Below are 15,893 nucleotides of genomic sequence, written 5' to 3' on the forward strand. Positions count from 1 at the left end.
AAACTTGCGTATTTTCCTACAAATAAATATGCATAAATTTCAGGAAAGTTAGAAAAAAAACAACACCCAAAAGTCCTAGGGATGTGCGAAACCCCCCTTACCTGGCTCCGCTGGGTTCCGCTGGGGGGGGGGAGGCGCTCCGTCCCTCCCCCTGGAATCCTGGCCGGCCAGCTCTGCTGCACGGGGATTCCATGGAGCCGCCAGCCGGCTCTGCCAGCAGCCGGACATCCGGCTGTTGGCTAGCAGGGACGCAAATGGACGGGTAAGTCTCATCCTGGGGGGGACCCACGGGGGGGTGGAGGGGCAGGCTATTCTGCCACGGAGTTCGGGGGGCCGAATGCACTGGCATTCGGCCTCACCGAGATCCGTGGCGGAATTCTCTGACATTCCTAGAAAGTCCACAGATTCTGCATGGCCCGAGGGGGGTTACTCCGCAGCAGATTCTGCAGGTCAGATTCTTAGAAATCTGAGCTCATTTTAGTTCATCTTGAATTTCTCCGGCATCCCCTAATGCAGCGTGGCCAGTGGGCAATAGCAGCAGTGGCAGGGAGGGAGGGAGGAAGGGCGCGAACCATGCTGCCAGAGGGTTGTACATATAAGTCTCTCTTCTCCCTGCTGGGGCCCCAGCAGGGAGAAGGGAGATTTGCGTACAACAACCAGCAGCGGGCAATTCCAGTGCCGGTCATTGTGCGCAAAAGTCTCCCTCCTTCCTTTCGGCACCCCAGCAGGGAGAAGGGAGATTTTACGCACAACCGGCACTGGGATTGCCCGCTGCTGGTTGTTGTGTGCAAGTCTCCCTTCTCATTGTGGGGCAGCCAGCAAGGAGAAGGGAGGCTTGCAGAGTCTGCAAGTTCCAGCAGGGAGCCCATGGCTTGGCTCGCAAACGCAAGCTAAGCTGGGAGCTCTGGGGAACTCCGTTGAGCCCCAGTAGGGCCGGACATCCCTAACTGATGCCAATGGAAAGACTGGCAATGCCTCTGGTGTAGCCAGGCAGTGAGTAAGTATGATGGTAGGGGTGGGCTAGCTGGTGCGGCTCTGCAGCCCTCACACGTGCCACGCTGATTACTAGCCAAGTGTGAGCACAGGCCTTTGTACATCTCTCCCTCAAGGGGGCTGAACTACTCCTACATCAGCTAGATGCCTGAAATCTGGTTCACACACTGCCAAAGGCACCCAGATTATTAGAAAAGTCTGAAAGGGGGATGCCTGGAAGACTCTCACTAGAAATGGGGGTGGGAGGCAAGAAATGTACCTCCGATGGTTAAAGTACTTCCGAGTCACTCAGAAAGCTGAAAGTCTGTTCACAGGTTGCCCAAGACACCAGGCCTCGGTCAAAATGTGGCATTTGATGTTTAGTTTACCTCACAATAGAGGCTACCATTTCAGAGCAGAGCAAGGTGGGATGTACACAGGATAAAATATTGCAGCATGGCCCTTTTCACACACTTGAATCAGACCTGGATTTGTGGGAGAGTGCGCATTTCCAGTAGCAGCTGATATTTAAGCCCTTGTATAATAGACATATTGATCAGCTAAAAAGAAAAAATGAAAATGAAAGAAGGAGTGGCTGGAAGGAGGAAATGGCTAACCACAGGAGGATTTGCCTAAACGGGGTGGGAGTGGTGTGTGGCTAATCAAAGTGTGAGATGTGAGAGATGAATCACTCATAGACTTGAATTGAAGGCATGAACTATTTGTTTATTGAATACAATTTTTATGGATGAAGCACAGGATAGTAATGCAAAGTAACCAAAGGCCTGTTTACTAATGCATATATATAAAGCAGCTTGGCTCCACTGAGACATTCAGAGGAGGAAATGATCAACATTTGCTCTAATGGCTCACTATTTGGCAATATAAATTTCTGGCATTGGAGGGCCCAAGGATTAACCCCCTTACTCACTGCTCTAGGGTCCCAGTATCGATTGGTCACCCCTGTGCTTACTCTAGAGTTAAAAGGGGGGGGGGAGATAACTGCTAGCTGCCTATTTAAAGTAATGTACTTTGGGGCTGAGTTGAAGCTAGGGGTGGGTGGATCACTTACCCCGTTCCAGCTGGGGGGGTCCGCGGGGGGGAGGCGATCTATCCCTCCCCCCGGAATCCATCCAGGCCGGCTTTGCTCTGCGGTGGTCCTGTGGAGCTGGCTACTGGCTCCACAGCGCTGGCAATACAGCTGGCTGCCACTGCCGTGCCGTATCACTGTGCTAAGTCGGGACGCAAATGGTGTCCACTATGCCATTTGTGTCCCTGTTTTTACACGATAGGCTACACAAATTATATTTACGTAGATATTTGCATAGCCTATCATGTGAAAAAACAGGGACGCAAATGGTGTAGTGGACGCCATTTGTGTCCGGACTTAACACAGTGATACGGCATGGCAATGGCGGCCGGCTGTTTTGCCAGCGCTGTGGAGCCAGCAGCCAGCTCTACAGGATCACCGCATGGAGGAGCAGGCCTGGACGGATTCTGGAGGGGCACGGAGGTCTGTTCCGCCATGGACCCCAGTGGGGCCGGATTCTTGGAATCGGGCCTCATTGGGGTCCATTGCGGAATTCTCCAATGTCCCTAGCTGGAGCTCCAGAGATATCTTCAGGATGCGAGAGCCCCCCTAGAACCATCGTGGAGTGTTAGCACTGTGAATTACCATTCATTTTCTACCTGTAAATACGGGTAAATAAACCACAGACACACACATATAACACCATAGGCCTCCAGTGACCTCATTCCAAGGAGATAACGCCCAGGGTAACGCTCGCACCCCAGGGATGGTCACTGTTCAGGGACTCTGGGTGCAAGGACAGAACAATATATCAGTTATCTGTTTGGGTACCTATAATGATGTCCAAACTATGGCAACTGCTGGGTAGTGGACCACGACGCCCAAAGGGAGCCGTAGAATGCCTCCCTCTCTTTTTGTTTTTCAAAGTACGGCTTACGCATTTTTTCATTGGGATAGCTGAAGACTAGAAAGCCCTCCTAACTTTATGCATCTTCTTTTTTCTTTTTCTTTTTAAATTGTGGGTTAGATGGAGTTGTTGTTGTTGTTGTTTAAAAAATGCATCCCCATTCTTTTCAGGTTAAAAGCAGATCAGGGAAATCTGTGCCGTATGCAACATTCCAGTTTAGTGGACGTCAGCCTGGCACTGGCTGATAAAACAACCGCAAGGTCAGTACATTCAAACAGCGGGTTTCTGGACTGTACAGAGTGGAGCAAGCGCATTGTGTGTGCCACTGAGGGTGTGTTGTTTGGAATGCTGTGGTTTAGACCCCCAGTCGGTGCCAGCAGCCGCGTCGCATGGTTGAGTAGAGACCTGACAAGATGCAATTAAGTCAATGGAAGGTAAATAGCCTCAGTGTGCATTCAAAAGTCTCGCACAAATAGCTGCAAGCTTCTTTTCAGTTAGCAGAAACAAGAATGCAAAAAAGAATGTTAAAAAATGCAGCTTGGATGGGCAGAAAGTATAGATTAAACAATGACTAGATTAAAGACTTCCCCCCAACCTTAACTGCATATATTTTTCACTGAGGCCTAGTTCATATGTATATCATTTGCGCTCTCTCTCTCTCTCTCTCTCTGTGTCTCCAGCTGGTACATATCCGGGCACACCATAAAGAGAATACAAGAAATTTGAAAGAACATATTCAACCTTGAGGCCAAAGCCCAGTATCCATATAGGAACACCATGTAACAACTGAGCCACAGCTGTGGCATTAAACACCTGAAGAACAGTGGGAATGAACTGCCCTCCCTTGGTGAAAGACAAGAACAAGTTATGGCTTTAGTGCTATTTAATGCAGATTGAGTTGCAGCAGTTTTATGAAGTGCCCAAGATAAAGAAGAAGAAAAACGGACACCTAAATATCTAAACTGTCTGACTTATTCAGTGGTCTGGTCTCCAATAACCCACTTGCTGAGAGGCGTGTCTGGAAAAAACATACAGGGATGGGTGAACTCACCTCAGCCCGCCTCGTGCACCACTTGCTGGACCCTCACTGGCTGCCTGACCCTGCTCACCTCGCATGGAGAGCTACCGGGTGGTTTGCAGATGCCTGGTGCACAGCACACAGCAGCCTGCTCCTCCGCCAAGCTGCCATTTTGCAGAAATGGCAGCTCGTCCTTTTCCACAAAGGGCCCCTTTGCGCAAAGAGTGGCCATAAAGAGGCCCATTTATGCTGCCTTACAACTGTTTATGCCTGTAAGATTGTGCAAATGGACCTCTTTGTAGCTGCCATTTATGTAAAATAGGCTTTTATGGAAAAAGACGAGCTGCTATTTTCCATCGAATGGCAGTTTGGCGAAGCAGTGTGGACCGCCACAGTTGCCCAACCCAGCATGTGCTGAGTCGGGCAAGCATAGGGGCCCGCAGACTGGTGTCTCGGAGTCCAAGCCACCAAGCCTCGACCCCAAACTGAATGACCGCGACTTCCCGAAAAACAGAATCTATGTTTGACTGAAATTAATTGTTAACAAGTTCTTTGTACAATAATTCAGAAAAGCACATAATAATTGTTTCAGACCAAACTTGGTTAGAGACAAAAGAACTGCATAAATAGAAATAATAGAATATAGAATCATAGAATAGTAGGGTTGGAAGGGGCCTATAGGACCATCAAGTCCAACTCCTTGCTCAATGCAGGAATCCAAGTCAAAGCATCCCTAACAAGTGGCTGTCCAGTCTCATCTTGAATGTCCCCAGTGTGGGAGAGCCCACCGTCTCCCCAGGGAACTGGTTCCATTGTCGTATTGCTCTAACAGTCAGGACTTTTTCCTGATGTTCAGCTGAAATCTGGCTTCCTGTAACTTAGCCCATTATTCCGTGTCCTGCACTCTGGGATGATCGGGAAGAGATCCTGGCCTTCCTCTCTGACAACCTTTCAAGTACTTGAAGAGTGCTATCCTATCTCCCCTCAGTCTTCTCTTCTCCAGGCTAAACATGCCCAGTTCTTTCAGTCTCTCTTCATAGGGCTTTGTTTCCAGTCCCCTGATCATCTTCATTGCCTTCCTATGAACCCTCTCCAGTTTGTCTGCATCCTTCTTAAAATGTGGTGCCCAGAACTGGACACAGTACTCCAGATGAGGCCTAACCAGTGCTGAGTAGAGGGGAACTAGTACTTCCCAGGATTTGGAAGCTATGCTTCTATTAATGCAGCCCAAAATACCATCGGCCTTTTTATAGCCACAGGGATGTCACAGGGATGTCAGATAGCCACAGGGATGTCAGAGAATTTCTCCACGAATCTCGGGGAGGCCGAATGCCAGCGCATTCGGCCCCCTGAAATTGGTGGAGAAACGGTCTGCCCCCCTGCCCCCCCCGGGACGGGACTTACCTTGGGCAAATCCTCCTGGCGGTGGTGGGTCCGGCGGCGGTGCGGCGGCGGTGCGGCGGCGGTGCGGCGGCGGTGCGGCGGCGGTGCGGCGGTGGCGGCCGGTCTTTCGACCGGCTGCCGCCGCCGCCATTTCCAAGTAAAAAAACAAAAACAAAAAACAAACAAAGATTTACGTAGCCTATCACGGCTAGATTTCTAAAAAACATGATAGGCTACGTAAATGTTTACGTAGCCTATCACGGCTGACTTTAAAAAAAAAAAAAAAAGTGTGTACGCAAATGGCGGTGCCCATTTGCGTTCCTTATTTTGACATGTGTAGTCTACGTAAACATTTACGTAGACTACGGTGAAAATAAGGGCAACACAAATAGCGTTGCCCTTATTTTCGCCGTAGTCTACGTAAATGTTTACGTAGACTACACGTGCCAAAATAAGGAACGCAAATGGTGGCGCCCATGGGCGCCGCCATTTGCGTACGTGCTTTTTTTTTTTTTTTAAGTCAGCCATGATAGGCTACATAAACATTTATGTAGCCTATCACGGCTGACTGCAGGGATGCAAATGGCGGCGGCTACGGCCGCCACCATTTGCATCCCGGCAGGAGACGCAGTTTCGCGGCCGGAGGGACGGGGCGCCTCTCCACCGCCAGAATTTCAGCAGGGAGGGACGGGGCGCCTCCCCCCTGCCCAGAATTTCAGGGGGAGGGACGGAGCGCCTCCCCCCCACCGCAAAGCAAGCATCGGGATCAGGTAAGGGACTTTCATCCATCCCTAGCCACATCACATTGTTGGCTAATATTCAGCTTGTGATCTACAATAATTCCAAGATCCTTCTCGGTTGTAGTGTTGCTGAGCCACATATCCCCCATCTTGTTACTGTGCACTTGGTTTCTTTTTCCTAGGTGCAGAACTTGGCATTTTTCCCTATTAAATTCCATTCTGTTGTTTTCTGCCCAGCGCTCCAGACTATCAAGATCACTTTGAATTTTGTTTCTGTCTTCCAAAGTATTAGCTATCCTGCCCAATTTTGTCGTTTTGTGTCATCTGCAAATTTGATCTGCACCTGTACCTCCTCCTCCGAGTCATTAATAAAAATGTTGAAGAGCTCTGGGCCTAGGACTAAGCCCTGCGGTACCCCCCTCATTACTTCTCCCCAGTTTGAGAAGATCCCATTGATAAGCACTCTTTGAGTGTGTAGCCAACTGTGGATCCACCAGATCATTGTTTCATCTAGCCCACTTTGAGCTAGTTTGCTCATCAGGATATCATGGGGCACTTTGCTGAAAGCTTTGCTGAAGTAGAGGTATATTATGTCTACAGCATTCCCACAGTCCACAAGGGAGGTTACTTGATCAAAAAATGAGATCAGATTCATCTGGCAGGATTTGTTCTTGACAAATCCATGTTGGCTTCGAGTAATCACTGCATTGTTTTCAAGGTGCTTCTAGATGGATTCCTTTATCATCTGCTCCAGAATTTTCCCAGGGATTGATGTCAGACTGACTGGTCTGTATTTCCCAGGTTCCTCCTTTTTACCCTTTTTGAAGATAGAGACAACAGTAGCCCTCCTCCAGTCATCTGGCACTCCCCCTGTCCTCCATGATTTCTCAAAGATAATAGACAGCGGTTCTGAGAGTTCTTCTGCCAGTTCCTTTATGACTCTAGGTTGCAGTTCATCTGGCCCTGGAGATTTGAACTCATTCAAAGTCATTAGGTGTTCCTTGACCATATGCCTATCGATCTCAAGCTGCAATCCTGCCCCTTCAGCCTGTACTTCACCTTTGCCAGGGGGGTCATAGACCCTCTTTTGGGAGAAGACTGAGCCGAAGTAGGAATTGAGCACCTCTGCCTTTTCTTTGTCATCTGTTATCGTTTTGTCATCCTTATTTAATAGCTGAACCACCATTTCTTTCCTCTGTCTTTTACTGTGCACAAAGCTGAAGAAAGCCTTTTTGTTGCTTTTAGCATCCCTCACTAACCTCAGCTCGTTCTTAGCTTTAGCCTTCCTGACGCCATCCCTGCAATTCTGTGCTACCTGCCTGTACTCTTCCTTTGTAGCTTGGCCTCCTTTCCATTTCCTATATGTGTCCTTTTTTGTTTTCAGATCATCTCTAAGCTTTTTGTGAAGCCATACTGGTTTCTTCTGTTGTCTTCACCTTTTCTTCTTGTTGGAATTGTTTGTGATTGTGCCTTGAGAATTTCCTTTTTTAAAAAGGAAAAACCCATCTTGGACTCCTTTTCTCGCAAGAGTCGCTTGCCATGGGACCTTACTGATCATTGTTCTGAGTTTATTAAAATCAGCTTTCCTAAAATCCAGGGTACGCATTTGACTACACTCGGCTTTTGCTTCCCTTAGAACCAAGAACTCAAGTACAACATGGTCGCTTTCCCCCAGAGTTCTTGTAACTGATACTTTATCCACTAAGTCATCTCTGTTGGTTAGGATCAAGTCAAGGATAGCCGATCCTCTAGTTCCTTCCTCTACTTTCTGTAGGAGGAAGTGATCCTCCACACAAGTCAGAAATTTCCTGGAGGGGCCATGTTTTGCAGAATTTGTCTCCCAACAAATATCGGGGAAATGGAAGTCCCCCATTACTACTACATCATGCTTCCTTAAAACATTGGCTATTTGCTTTTCAAAAATTTCATCCTTGCCTTCTCCTTGATTGAGTGGCTGGTAGTAGACTCCGACCACCAGGTTCCTTTTATTCTTTGCTCCCTTTATTTTGATCCAGATGCTCTCGATGGGGCTACCAAGCTCTTCCTCCTGTATTTCTGTGCAGAGATATGTATTTTTCACATACAGTGCAACCCCACCTCCCTTTCTGTTCCTCCTGTTCTTTTTGAACAAGTTATATCCTTCAATTGCTGTATTCCAGTCATGAGAGTCATCCCACCAAGTCTCAGTTATACCTATCAAGTCATAATTTCCCTCTTGTATTAAGAGTTCAAGTTCGTTCTGTTTGTTTCCCATACTCTGGACATTAGTATATAGACATCGAAGACCATGTGCTTCATGGTCTGGCTTTCTTCCTACATTTTTGTGAAGACTATTTTGGGGTGCTATTAGAGCTGTTCTCTCCATTGCAGTGCATGAGCCTTCGTCCATTGTTACCCCCAACATTACATCTCCCTTCCCCGTAGGATTCAGTTTAAAGCCCTCCTGATGAAGTTCTTCATGCTGTGGCCAAACACATTCTTCCCATCCTTTGTGAGGTGCAACCCATCCCTTGCCAACAGCCCATCTTCCAGGAACTATAGCCCGTGGTCCCAGAATCCAAATCTCTCACGTCGGCACCACCTTCATAGCCAGTCATTCACCCGGAGTATTTTTCGTTCCCTTTCTATCCCTCTTCTAACTACTGGAAGGATGGATGAGAAAACTATCTGGGCCCCAAAGTTCTTGAGTTTCCTTCCCAAAACTTCAAAGCCTGATGTGATTTCTTCGTAGCTCCGCTTGGCTGTATCATTTGTTCCCACACGGATGAGAAGAAAGGGATACCTGTCAGTGGGCTTTATGAGTGCAGGCAACCTTTCAGTCACGTCTCTAATCCGTCCTCCTGGGAGACAACATACCTGGCAAGTCCACAGAACTTTGCGACAATACAATACATCTCACCATAGTGTGGAAGATTGTGGCCAGATGACCTTGGGTAGTATCTAGGGGTGTACAGATTCCACACCATCTGTTCTTGTGGGGAATCCGTGGGGGGGGAGGTGATCCATTCCTCCCTCCCCTGGAATCCTCCAGAGCGGCTTCGCTCTGCGAGGATTCTGTGGAGCCGCACCAGCTATAAGGCCGCTTACCTTGCTGTAGGGATGTCAGAGAATTCTGCTACGGACTCCAGTGAGGCCGGATTCTAAAGAATTTGGAACCCCTGGAATCCGTGACGGAATGGCCTCCCACCCCTGTCACCCCATAGAATCCCCCTGGGATGGAGCTTACCTGGGGCAGATGCGGCGGTGGTGGTGGCAGCGGTGGTGGAGGCTCCGGCTGTTCTCCCGTCTGGCTCCTGCAGCCGCAATTGGCGGCTGTCGTAGCGGCCGCCATTTGCGTCCTTGCAGGCAGCCATGATAGGCTACATTAGTATTTATGTAGCCTATCACGGCAAAGGGCAGGGATGCAAATGGCAGCCACTACACCATTTGTGCCCCTGCTCTTTGCTGTGATAGGCTACGTAAATACTTACATAGCCTATCACGGCAAAGAGCAGGGGCACAAATGGCATAGCGGCTGCCATTTGCGCCCCTGCTCTTTGCCGTGATAGGCTACGTAAGTATTTATGTAGCCTATCACGGTAAAGGCAGCCACGCAAATGGCATAGCGGCCGCCATTTGCATCCCTGCTCTTTGCTGTGATAGGCTACGTAAATACTAATGTAGCCTATCATGGCTGCCTGCAAGGATGCAAATGGTGGCCGCTATGATAGCCGCCATTTGCGGCTGCAGCAGCCTGGCCGCAGCCGGAACTCCTGCTGAAGCCGGCCCTGGCCGGTGGCTCCATGGAGCTGCTGCAGAGCAGAGACGGCCAGGGAGGATTCCAGGGGGAGGGGCGGAGCCCCCCCCACTGTGGATGCCCCGGCGCAGAATAAGGTAAGTGTTTCATACATCCCTACCTTGCTGGTCAGAGCTGTTCACCTCCTCTGCGCTGATTGCCCTTTCTTTCTTTCTTTCTTTCTTTCTTTCTTTCTTTCTTTCTTTCTTGGCGATTGGCAGGATGTGCCCATAGTCTTATATGCAAAATAGAGCCGTGAATCTTGCATATAAGCCTATAGACACATAGACATATACACAAGATTCATGGCTCTATTTTGCATATAAGTCTATAGGCACATCCTGCCAATCACCATTTTTTTTTTTTAAAGAAATGGTGATTGGTGCAGAGGAGGCGAATGGCTCCTGTGGAAGAAGCAGCCGAGTGCTGTTCCGCCTCCAATCCTCCTGGAGTGGAGGTAAGTGGTGCCAATCTGCTGCAGATTCCAAAGAATCCAGCCTCATTTGAATCCATGGCGGATTTCTCTAACATCCCTAGTAGTATCCAGTGTTAGTCCTACATAGGGTAGATCCATTGAAATGAATGAGACTGAAATTAGTCACAACTAAATTGAGTCTCATTGATTTCAATGGGTCTACTCTATGTAGGATTAACATTGGGTACTACTCCTGGGTTCCTGTCTGTTCAGTCTACTGTTCAGGTGCTACCCGTGGATGGGAAACGTCAAGGCTCCCCGTTTCTGGTGGATCTTGATCTTTAAACTGGACTTGGACCAGACAGCCCTTCGAATTAGAGGACACCTTCAAATAGAAGACAGTTGTCTGAAGAAGAAGAAAATGACACATGACCACACCACCACCCACACCACAAATCCTCCTCCCGGCTGCTGTGGGGCAGCACCCCTTCAGGGGACTGGAATGGACAGACCCCTCCCTCAGGAGCCATATTCCTAGGGAATCACTGCGGTGTCACAGGCTGTTCTGAAGTTACCACAACACAACAGGATACATAAAAGGCTGTGTGTGGAATGTGACCCAGCCACCAGAATGGAGGGGCAGCTTGTTTATTGCCAAATGTAATCTGCCTATGGCCCCAGAAACTTGGCACAGGATGGATAATGGTGCACCTTCCGATTCATCTTTCAATGCAAATGTGAGTGCACATCTCAGGTCTGTCTTGCTACACATGGTTCCCCCCTCCCCTCCGCACCTGCCCTATGCAGCAGTGATCGTATGAAGTATCTTTTTGTGCACACACATCATGGGATAAAGCCCATGTATTCAGAGCAGAGATGGTGGTAGAACTAGGGATGGCCATTGCAAGGAAATCCAGCCCTTTTGAGGCTTGCCGGATTTCCCTGTAGCCCCCAGCTCAGGTTGCCCCAAATCCAGGAACTTTCTCATTCCCCCCTGCATCCTTAAATTGCCATTTACGCAAATTGTGACTACAATTTCATAGATTCATAGGGTTGGAAGGGGCCTACAAGACCATCGAGTCCAACCCCCTGCTTAGTGCAGGAAGCCTGATTCCCAGGCGGTCTCCCATCCAAGCACTAATGAGGGCTGACCCTGCTTAGCTTCTGAGATCAGACGAGATCGGGCACATTGCACAAGTTAAGCATGTTACGGTCACAATTTGTGCAAATTACACAAATTATGGCTGAAATTTGCATGTTATGCAAATTGCATCTGCAATTTGCATAAATGGTGATTTAAGGGGACCCCCCGCAATCTGCAAGCTGGCCGACTTGATACAGATTCAGCTGGGCCTCCTAAAGGGTAAGTGAGCTGGAGTCCAGGACAGGGGAAGCTGCTGAAAGCTCAGCGAACGTCACCTCCTGAAGAATTCCTCTGACATCCCCAGGTAGAACCTAGATTTCCCTGTCTTAGGGGCAGTGCTTTCTCCAGTGGTATGCAATGGTTGGTTTCATTTGGACAAACCTGATTTAAATCTGTAAGCTGGGCAGGGCTATGCAGCATCATCCACACCACGGGAACTGCATCCCTGTAGCAAATCTTCCACCCCGCAAGCACTTACTACATGAACCCCTTGGCCAGTGCATAGTGTGGCTGCCCGTCTCCTTTCTCCACTGTTGGCAGCCACTGGAAGGGAAGGGGAAAGTCACTATCTAACCTGTAGCCCATTTATTCAAGTTGGTGTTGACCAGCATTCTCAGCCTGGTAGGAACTTAGGAAACTGCCTAATGCTGAGTCAGACCATGGGTCCATCTAGCCCAGTATTGTCAACATTGACTGGCAGCAGTGGCTCTCCAGGGTTTCAGGGCAGGTTCTTTCCCAGCCCTACCTGGAGATGCTGGGGATTGAACCTGGGCCCTTCCGCATGCCAAGCAGATGCTCTACCACTGAGTTACAACTCTCCCAGCCAGCATGCCAAGGCCAGGGGACTCATGTGGTGAATACATGGGGGTGGAATATTTGCTACCAGGGATGTCACGGGTGTCTGACTGGGTCTGGGAGTCCATTGGACTCCCCCCACTCAGCTCTCCCCGAACCCAGCTCAATGAGCTGCTGCCCCTGCCCACTGAGCCACATGAGAGGCCGGGGCTTAACAGACCCGTCCATTCGCACCCAGGAGCCACCCATTCTCCATGCAAGCTGCCATTTTAATGCAAGATGGCAGCTCTAGGTTTTTGGATCTCTAATGTTGCATACAACAGTGGCCATAAAGGGCCATTTCTGCAACATTAGAGGCCCTTTACAGTCACTATTGTGTGCAACATTAGAGACGTGAAAAACTAGAGCCCCCATCTTGCGCTATATTGCCAGCTTGCACGGAGGAGTGGGCGGCTGTGGGGTGCTCCCGGACAGCTTGCCAAGCCCTCCAGGGGCTCACACAGCCCAGCTCATGTGGACAGGCCGCAACAGGGCCCCCTCAAGCACCTGCTGACTCAGGTGAGTCCATCTGTCCCTATTTGTTACAGGGATGCCAGATACCATGGCTGGCTGGCTGGGGTGATGAGAGCTGTAGTCCAACACATCTGGAAGACACCAGGCTGGGGAGGGCTGGCATAGACAGTACACTCACCATGCGGTTACCACCAGAAGCTGCTATCTGCAAAGTCAGATTATTGGGCTACCCACCGCAGTATTGTCTGTACTGACTGGCAGGGATTTCAGACAGGAGTCTTTCCCAGGATTGAACCTTTGGTCTTTTGCATGCAGCGTATGTGCTGTATCACTGAGCTACAGCCATTCTCCATCAGGCCATATTGCTCAATATAATTCACCATGTAAATCAAAGTCATTACATCACGGGTTTTCCCACCTGCAACCCACCTCAATGGCATTGGCCCGTGGGAGGAGCAGAGAAACTCATGATGACATCATTGTCCTGACTCCTTGGATGAGTTGCACTAAACCAGCCTTCCACGACCTGTCGCGCTCCAGATGTGTTGGACCGCACCTCCCATAATTCTCAGCCAGAATGGCTATTGGCCATGCTGGCTGGGACTTATGCGAGTTGCGGTCCAACACATCTGGAGCGAAACAGGTTGGGGAAGGCTGCATTATACAATATGGCTGGGAGGGGCGGCGGAGTCGGAAATGTGCCACAGGATACTGATCCATGTAACAAGTGCACCTAACATCTAGGCCAACTCTTAGCTGATCAGATTTGAGTTCTGGAATCAAGAAATCATGCCATGTTTGGATAAGCAACTCTCCACATTTTTTTTAATTCTTATTAATTTCTTCTGTCCTGGGAGAAAGAGGGAGATACTTTTGGAATCGCCTCCCCTCTTCCTGCTGCCTAGAAGGGTTCCAGCTTCCATGCCCTGCTTTTTTGTTTGCTATAAGCATATCATTCCGATTTTGATTGATCACAACATGTGCTTTTTTCTGTATGTCTCTGGGGGATTATGCAGACAAATTAAAACCATCTGAGGAGGCACAATTATTGTTTCACTTCAGTTTTTATCTCAAACAAAAGGCCTCCAAATCCTCAAATGCTTCCCAGCTCTCCCTTCCAAAGACAGCCTCACTTCCAATTTTTTATCAATGCCAGCTTCCAATGTACATGTTTTGCTGGTTCAGGGTTTTTTACTCAGTACAGCATCCCAATTTTTAACATGGGGGCATTCATATTGAAGAAATACTAAAGGGCCAGCAACATTGCAGATTGCACGGTGCTATGCTTCCCAATAAAAAATATTTTCTACCTATAGCATGTCAGTGAGATTTCTAGACTAGAACACTTCTCTCTGGTATGCAAGCTCTTTTTAGAGACTTGGAATCCCCGTAGCCTCAACAGATGGTGTGGGAAGTGGGATCATGCCTGCTGTCCAGCCCCAACCCCCATGTTGTGGCTTTAAGCTTTCATATGTTATATTGTTTTATGCTGCGCTTTGTTGTTTTAATTTTTGTGACCCACCCAGAGAGCTTTGCCTATTGGGCGCTATAGAAACAAACAAACAAACCTCCCTGCATCGATCAGCTCTGTGTTTACAGAGCCTATGTGCATATTGTGTATTTATAAGCTCCATGTTCATCTCCAAATGTTCCCTGAACACATGGAGGAAGGATGAGGTTCATGTCAACTAGCCACTCCTCTGATGTCCAGATGCTCCTGTGGCCACACGCCTGACATTTGTATGTTCAGCTGAATGTGTGAAAGGGGCTCCTACATAGGCATGTAGAGGCCCCTTCACACACTCTACTGAAAGTACAGGTGCTCGGGACATGGTGAGAGGGTGTGCGTGGATGGGGGCTCAGCTAGCTGGCATTACTCTGCCCCCCCCATGCTCATGGAAAACATGGAGGATAATGAATGGAAGGGGCTATATGCTCTGTGCAAATGGAGCCACCTGGGATGCAATCCTATGCATGTTTAGACAGAAAAAGATACTACAACTCCCAGCATTCCCCAGACAGACAGACAAACTTTTCTTCTGTCTAAACATGCATAGGATTGTGCGCTCAATGTGTGCAGGTCAGAGAAAGGGATAGGGGCCAAAATCTGACTCCTGGCTCCACATATTGAATCTGCGCAGATACCAAACATCTGAAAAGGACTCTAGTTTTCTATGTGCAAAAGTTGTTGTTGTTGTTGTTAAATATGGCGTCTTGGGTCATCATATAACCCCCATCTGCATTCTGAAGTAGTATAGTTCGGGAACATTTGTATCACCTCTCCTCACGTGGGTGTGAACTAGAGCCAGATCTATACCTTGTGTCTTATCATTACGATCCCATCATGGTAACGCTTTATCCCTCCTGGGTATTTATACCTCGTAGGACACACAATGACATTTGTTGCGGTAATTTGGATAACGTGGAATAAAAAAACAGGGAATGACACTGCAACAGTGATATATCCAATGTGTAATGTGCCCCAACAATTATCAGTGCATTTCAGTGCCGCCATAAAACTGTAGTGTAGACCTTTGCTGCAGCCTAAGCCTATGCTGCAAAAGGCAGCTAATGTATGAGTGTGGTCTGGGTGGGTGGGTAGGCACAGGGACATAGGAAGCTGCCTTATACCCAGCGCTAGTGAGAAATGTTGACGTGCTCGTGCTCATCATGACAGTCCTCATAGCCATGTCCCGAGGAGAATCCCCCCCAAAGTGCAGGCGGCTATGTCGATCCATATCATCAAGCCAGTTCTGGCAGTTTTCATCTCCATCAGGAGCAGGTCTTTTGTAAAGCAAATCGGTTTTAATTGCTCATTCAAGACCAAGCCTCTCCCCAAATACTTTGCACTATAACTAGGGATGTCCATGGCTGAGAAATCCAGTCCTTTTTAGGCAGCACCCTTGGCTTGGCTCGCGTTTGTAAGCTGAGCTGTGGATTTTTCCTGAGATCCGGGATTTTGTTTTTCATTTAAAATAAATAAATAATCACAAATAGAAATTTGTGCACATTGCACCTGCCATGTGCACAAATTATGGTTGAAATGTGTGCACATTCCGCAAATTACAGCTGAAAATCCCGCAAATTTGTATTTACAAAAATTTAAAAACCTCCGGAAAAGCTGCAAGCTGGCCCAACTTGTGGGACATGAGCTGAAGTCTGGGTGGGGTGGCGGCAGCTGAAGAAAGCTTGGCAATATCC

General features: G+C 48.5%; 1 long non-coding RNA gene across 1 annotated transcript; it reads left to right on the forward strand.

The window, feature by feature from the left end:
• The first annotated feature begins 222 nt into the window (after positions 1–222).
• On the forward strand, positions 223–6,442 carry LOC146346640 (uncharacterized). The gene is made up of 3 exons (XR_014789818.1): positions 223–262; positions 3,080–3,169; positions 3,590–6,442. It is a non-coding gene; the product is annotated as an uncharacterized LOC146346640 (long non-coding RNA).
• The last annotated feature ends 9,451 nt before the right edge of the window (positions 6,443–15,893 follow it).

Source organism: Heloderma suspectum, chromosome 4 (assembly GCF_057233095.1).
Source record: "Heloderma suspectum isolate Gila_16-S chromosome 4, 16-S_ref, whole genome shotgun sequence".
In the NCBI taxonomy this organism is placed as follows: domain Eukaryota; kingdom Metazoa; phylum Chordata; class Lepidosauria; order Squamata; family Helodermatidae; genus Heloderma; species Heloderma suspectum.